Here is a 6,986-nt window from a genome sequence, read left to right on the forward strand (position 1 = left end):
GAATTGGAGAAAGGGGGTAAAAAGTTACAAATCTCAAGTTATAAGATAAATAAGTACTAGAAATGCAGTATACAATATGTACCTCTATAGTTTTTAAATTAATTCATGAATTCATCTATTTATTCTTGGCTGCCCTGGGCCTTCACTGTGGGCTCAGGCTCGTCATGGCTGCCCGAGGGCTTTCTCCAGTTAAGGTGCGCGGGCTTCTCATTTCCGCGGTTTCCCTTGTTGCCCAGCACAGCTTTCAGGCCTGAGGGCTCAGCAGTTGTGGCTCTCCGACTTAGTTACTCTGGGGCACGTGAGATCTTATTTCCTGGACCAGAGATGGAATGTCCTCCGCTCCCTTGGCAGGCCAATTCTTAACTGCTGACCATCAGGCAAGTCCCATCTAGAGTTTTTAACTGAGTGAACCAATACATTTCCTTTATTACAGAGAAAAAAAAATGTTAATAGTAAATCCTAAGAGTTCTCATCACAAGGAAAAAACTTTTTTTTTGTTTATTTTGTATCTATGTGAGATGATGCATGGTCACTAAACTGACATATGTAAGTCAAATCTTTATGTTGGACACTTTTAACTTATACAGTGCTATATGTCAATTATATTTCAATAAAACTGGAAAAAAAACAAGCAGCCAATTTTAAAAATAGGAGAAAAAGATTCGAAAAGACATTTCACTAAGGAAGCTGTATATCTGTGGACTTCTCTGGCAGTCCAGGAATAAGACTCTTAACTTCCACTACAAGCAGCACATTTTGATCCCTGGTCAGGGAACTAAGATCCTGAATGCTGTGTGGCAGAGAAAAAAAAAGAAAGATATATATCTGGCAGATAAGCACATGAAAAGGTTCTCAAGATCATTAGTTATTATGGAAAAACAAAAAAGTCTTTATGGAAAAACAGATTAAAACTACAATGAGACATCATTAAACATCTGTTAGAATTTCTAAAATTAAAAAGACAGCCAAGTGAAGAGAATGTCAAGGAACGGGGACTCTCAAACACTGTTGGTAGGGATGTAAAATGATACAATCACTTTTGGAAAACAATTTGGCAGTTTTGTAAAAAGTTAAGTATATACCTACAGTGTGACTCATTCAGTGCTTCCATTCCTAGGTATTCATACCGAGAAATAAAAACATATGTCCACACAAACTGTACGTAAATGTTTGTAACAGCTTTACATAAATGTTTTTAACAGTTTATTTATCATAGCCAAGAATTAGAAACACACACAAATGCCCATCAGCAGGTGAATGGATAAACACACTGGGATATTTATAAAATGAAATCCTACTCAGGAATAAAAATGAAACAACTACTGATATATGCACTAGCGAAGAATCTCAAAATAACTGAGTAAAAAAAGCCAAGGCGAAGAAGCATCTACTATAGGATTTCATTGATATAAAATTCTAAAAAATGCAAACCAACATATAGTGACAAAAAGTAGATTAGTGATTGCCTGGGTGTGGGACCGGGAGTCACAGGATAGTGAGATTACAAAGGATGAAGAAACTTTTGGGGTGATCTGTATGTTCATTATCCTGAGTCTTATGATGGCTTCATAGGAACACATATCTCAAAATTTTTCAAATAGTACACTTTAAATATCTACAATTTATTGTATATCAATTACCTTCAATAAAGCTTTTTTTTGGCCACACCTCCTTCCTTGGAGGATTTTAGTTCCCAGACCAGGGATTGAACTTGTGGCCCCTGTGGGGGGGAACCCCTGGACTGCCAGGGAAGTTTCCAATAAAGCTATTTTTAAAATTGAGTTTTTCGGGCTTCCTTGGCGGCTCAGCGGCAAAGAATCCGCCTGCCAATGCCAGGCATACAGGTTCAGTCCCTGGTTCTGGGAAGACCCCGCGTGCCTCAGAGCAGCTAGGCCCTTGCACCACAGTTATTCAGTCTATGCTCTAGAGCCTGGAAGCTGCAACAGGAGAAACCATGGCAACGAGGAGCCCCACACCACAACTAGAGGGTAGCCCCCGATCTCCAAAACTAGAGCAAAGCCTGCGGGGCAATGCAGAACCAGCACAGCCAAAAACACATAAATAAATACATAAGGTTATTTTTTAAAAAGTTGACTCAGAAAATAAATAAATAAAATCTGAAAAAAATAAAATAAAATAAAATCTGAGTTTTTAAGACTTGCAAAGCTGAAGACTGGGCCAGGAATAATAAGTACCACCATTTGTAATGCTATATTACCTAGCAGGTTTTATGCAAAGTCCCTTGCATATATTATTTTATTCTCAAAAGAGTCCCGTGGAATAGCTACTACTACCATTTTTATTTTTTATTTATTTTTAAAAATGTTATTGGAGTATAGTTGATCTACAGTGTTGAGCCAGTTTCTCCCGTGCATACATTCAGTTATGTCTGGCTCTTTTCTAACCCCAAGGACGATAGCCAGCCAGGGTCTCCTGTCCATGGGATTTTCCAAGCAAGAATACTGGAGTGGGTTGCCACGCCCTCCTCCAGAGTTTCCGCTGCCCAGCAAAGTGAATCAGCTGCACAGACACATGCATCCCTCTTTTCTGGATTGCCGTCCCATCAGGGTCACCACAGAGCACTGACTAGGGTCTCCTGTGCTATATAGCTACTACTAGTTTTAAATGGATGTATGGAGGTTCAGGGGGTTCCCTGGTGGCTCAGTGGGTAAGGAACCCACCTGCGACGCAGGAGACAAAAGCATCTGTCTGGGTCCCTGTAGGCAGGCGAGCTGGGACTCAGCGCCCCCTGCAGGTGGGGCTTGTGAACCACAATGTCCGCCAGGATTCATCGTGCCGTGGCCCTCATCCTTGTTCGTGGGCAGTGAGGTCACCATAAGGAGCCGAGGACTCCAGGTCACCCTTCAGGCATCTCCCAGGTTCAAATGCCCATGCAGTCATTTCTGATCCCATTTTTTTTCTCCGTCTCCTGAAACATTTTCATGGCCCTCTAGACTTCAGGGTTCATTATCAGTAAAAACCCCAACTTTAACACTCCCTTCACCATCTGCTCTAAAGGAAACCTGGTTCTCCCCAAAGGACCCTTGACCAGTAATGGAAACTTCCTGCCCCCACAGCCCCAGTTGCAGGATCTTTTTACATATTTATTTGTTCAACTGAGCCAGGTCTCAGCTGTGGCATGAGGGATCTTCGATCTCTGTTGCAGCGTGAGAGAGTTTTAGTTTCGGCACGTGGGGTCTAGTTACCTGCTGCTGCTGTTGTTTAGTCCCTACGTCTTCTGCAACTCTGTTGAGACCCCATGGGCTGTGACCCGCCAGGCTTCCCTGCCCATGGAATTCTCCAGGCAAGAATACTGGAGTGGGTTACCACTTCCTTCTCCAGGGGATCTTCCTGACGGGGGATCAAACACGCGTCTCCAGTTTGGCAGGCGGATTCTTTACTGCTGAGCCACAGTCCAGCCTCCTGCGTTGGGAGCAGGGAGTCTTAGCCGCTGGACAATCAGGGAAGTCCCAGCTTGCACAGTCTTAATTCCCTGACTAAGTTTGATCTCCTTGCAGTCCAATGGACTCTCAAGAGTCTTCTCCAACATCACAGTTCAAAAGCATCATTTCAGAGAGTGGGATGTGGCATTCTAGTGGTTAGGATTCAGCACTTTCACTGCTGAGGGTTCAATGCCTAGTCAGTGACAAAAAAGATCAATATTTTCAATATTTTTATTTATTGCTGTGCTGCACAGCTTGCAGGACCTTAATTCCCTGACAGGAGGGAACCCATTCCCTGCAATGAAAGTACGGAGCCCCAGCCGCTGGACCACCAGGGAAGCCCCAATTTTCTTCTCTTGCAGAATATATATAGCGGGCCACCATGTGCTCGGGCTTCCCAGGTGGCTTATCGGTAAAGAATCCACCTGTCAGTGAAGGAGACACAGACGTGAGTTTGATCCCTGGGTCAGGCAGATCCCCTGGAGGAGGAAATGGCAACCCACTCTAGTATTCTTTCTTGCCTGGAGAATCCCATGGACAGAGGAGACTGGAGGGCTAGAGTCCATAGGGTCGAAAAGGGTCTGACATGACTAAGCAATTGAGCACACTCACACAATGTGTAAAATATATATGTATTTGCTTGCGTGCTTAGTCACACCTGACTTTTCGTGATCCTATGGACTGTAGCCCGCCAGGTTCCTCCGTCCATGGGATTCTCCAGGCAAGAATCCTGGAGTGGGTTGCCAGGTCTTCCTTCAGGGGATCTTCCCAATCCAGGGATCAAACCTGCATCTCTGCATCTCCTGCTTTGGCAGGCAGGTTCTTCACCCCTGGTGCCACCTGGGAAGCCCTGTATTTGCTTGTAGTATATATATTTATTCAGGAAACTAGTTATAAAAGTTTATCTCCTGTATAGCTGGGGGGATTTAAGTTATTTTCACTCTATATGCTTTTGCACTTTTTGAATTCCTTACTTTTTGTATTATAACTAGTTGTGAAGGAGGACAGCCATTTCCCCCATATGATACCTTCTGAATTTGACCTTTTGCTCAAGACTCTGAGTCCCTCAGTCACTCTTATTTTTCCCAATCAGTTCCTTTTTGGCTTTCCTCTTCTTTCAGTTGATCTGGGACTCCTCCATCCGCCAATCAGCCATGACTGAAAGCGCACCATGATTTCCATGTTTATATTTCTCAAACTAGAGCAAACCAATCATGCATAGTCTTCTTCTTTCTCTAGAACAATTCTTTAATATTTTTCAAAGTGTGGTCTGCAGACCAATTGTGTCCGAATTTTGGGGGGATGCTGTTAAATTGCAGATTCCCAGACCTAATCCCGGGCACTTTGAATCATCTGTGCATTGTATTTAAATGGTAGGAGTGATTCTATTACGCAAATTATTTCATTAACCCCTGACTCTTCCATTGGTCAAGCATATTTATTCATCCACCAATGCTGAGCTCCTGCTGTATGTCAGGCAATATAACTGACCATCTAGACACTGCCGCTGACCTTGTGAGGCACTTCCCAGGACATTCTTGGGATGCTACCAGTTTTTGTACCATTTTGGTGATAAAAAGTAGTGATGAACCCTTTTAAAATTATTCAGTTTTGACTGCGCTGCGTTGTGCACAGGCCCTTTGTTGCTGTGAGTTGCAATGGGCGCTCTGGGTGTGGAGCACAGGCTCGAGGGCTCTCAGCCTCAGGATACAATACTGAGGCTTAGCTGCCTGGTGGCATGTGGGATCCTGTTTCCCGGACCACAGATCGAACCCATGTTTTGCATTGGCAGTCGGATTCTTGACCACTGGACCACCAGGGAAGTCCCCGGTGAACCCCAGATTTAAACACTGTAGAGTTTAAAAATTACCTTCTAAGAGTTGTTAGTTTTTCAGGAGGAATACTGATACAATTTTTTTCTTTAATAATAATGGAAACAATAAAATGGAAACAAATAAAGCTTTTTGCAGCAAATAATAACAATAATAAACATATGTGAAAAGTGAGTCAATTTAAAGAAAATGACTACATATGTACAGCAGAAATAGCAAGAGGTACAAAAATGCCTGACGTTTGGGAGACACTCATCTGGCCTCCAGAGGTACCTATGGTATGAGAAGAAGACTCAGGGGGACTTCCCTGGTGGTCCAGAGGTTAAAACTCCTTGCATCCACTGCAGGGTGCACACAGGTATGATTCCCTGTGGGGGAACTATTCATAAGATCCCACATGCTGTGCCGTATGGCCCAAAACCAACCAAACAAAACAATCAGAAAAAGGATAGCTGGGCAAGAGGGGAGGGAGGACTGGATGAAGGTGGTCAAAGGCACAAATTTCCAGTTATAAGATAGATAAGTACTAGGGATGTAATGTACATGATAAATATGATTAATATTGCTGTATGTTATATATGAAAGATGTTAAGAGAGTAAATCATAAGAGTTCTCATGACAAGGAAAAAAATATTTCTTTAATTTTGTATTTAAATGAGACAGTGTTCACTATTGTGGTAGTCATTTCTGATTTATGTTAAGTCAAATCGTTATGCTATACACCTTAAACTTATACAGTGTTCTATGTTAATTATATCTCGATAAAACTGGAAGAAAAAAAGAAAAAGAATAGCTAGTATTTTTTATGAACTGACTAGATCAGTCAGATCATGTCACTGCTCTGCTCAAAATTCTCTAATAGATTACTATCACACTTTTTGTTTGATATATTTTTGTAATAGCTTTATTGAGCCATAATTCACATACCACACTAATTCACATCACCCACATAAAATGTGCAACTCAGTAGTTTTTAACAGGTTCACAGAACTGTGCAACTGTACCACAATTTCAGAATATTTTCATTACCTCTAAAAGAAATCCCATACCATTTAACAACTGGTCCCCTTTCCCCCACCTTCCTATCCCTAATCTATTTTCTGTCTTTATAGATTTATTTATACAGTCAGCAGTTGTGGACATTTTTCCTATTTTTCGGCTATCATGGTGTTCTGAACACTCATGTACACGTCTTTGCGTGGATATGTGTAAGTTTCATGTTCTTTTGGGTATATGGAATGCTGGGTGATATGGTAACTCCCCATTGAATTTTTTGAGGAAACTGCCAGTTTGTTTTCCAAAGTGGTTACACCATTTTACATTTTTATCAGAAGTGTGTAAAGGTTCCAGTTTCACCACACGACCACCAGCACTTTTTTTTATTATCATTACAGCTGATCTAGTAGTGTGAAGTGGTATCTCACTGTTTACTATCAGACTTTGAGTAGAGTCCAGAGTCTGCCAGGGCCTAAAAGGCCCCGTGTGACCTGGACCTGTCTTTTAACATATTTTTAGTGTCTGTCTACCTGCTGGCTGCGTTGGGCCTTTGCTGCAGCACGCGACATCGTCACTGTGGCGTGTGGACTCCAGGGCACTTGGGCTCAGAGGCTGTGGCTTTTGAGTTTGGTTGCCCCTCGGCACCGCCCATGGGATCTGAGTTCCTGGATCAGAAATTGAACTTGTGTCCCCTGCAGAGGAAGGTGGATTCTTA

This window comes from Dama dama, chromosome 3 (genome assembly GCF_033118175.1).
Source record: "Dama dama isolate Ldn47 chromosome 3, ASM3311817v1, whole genome shotgun sequence".
Lineage (NCBI taxonomy): Eukaryota > Metazoa > Chordata > Mammalia > Artiodactyla > Cervidae > Dama > Dama dama.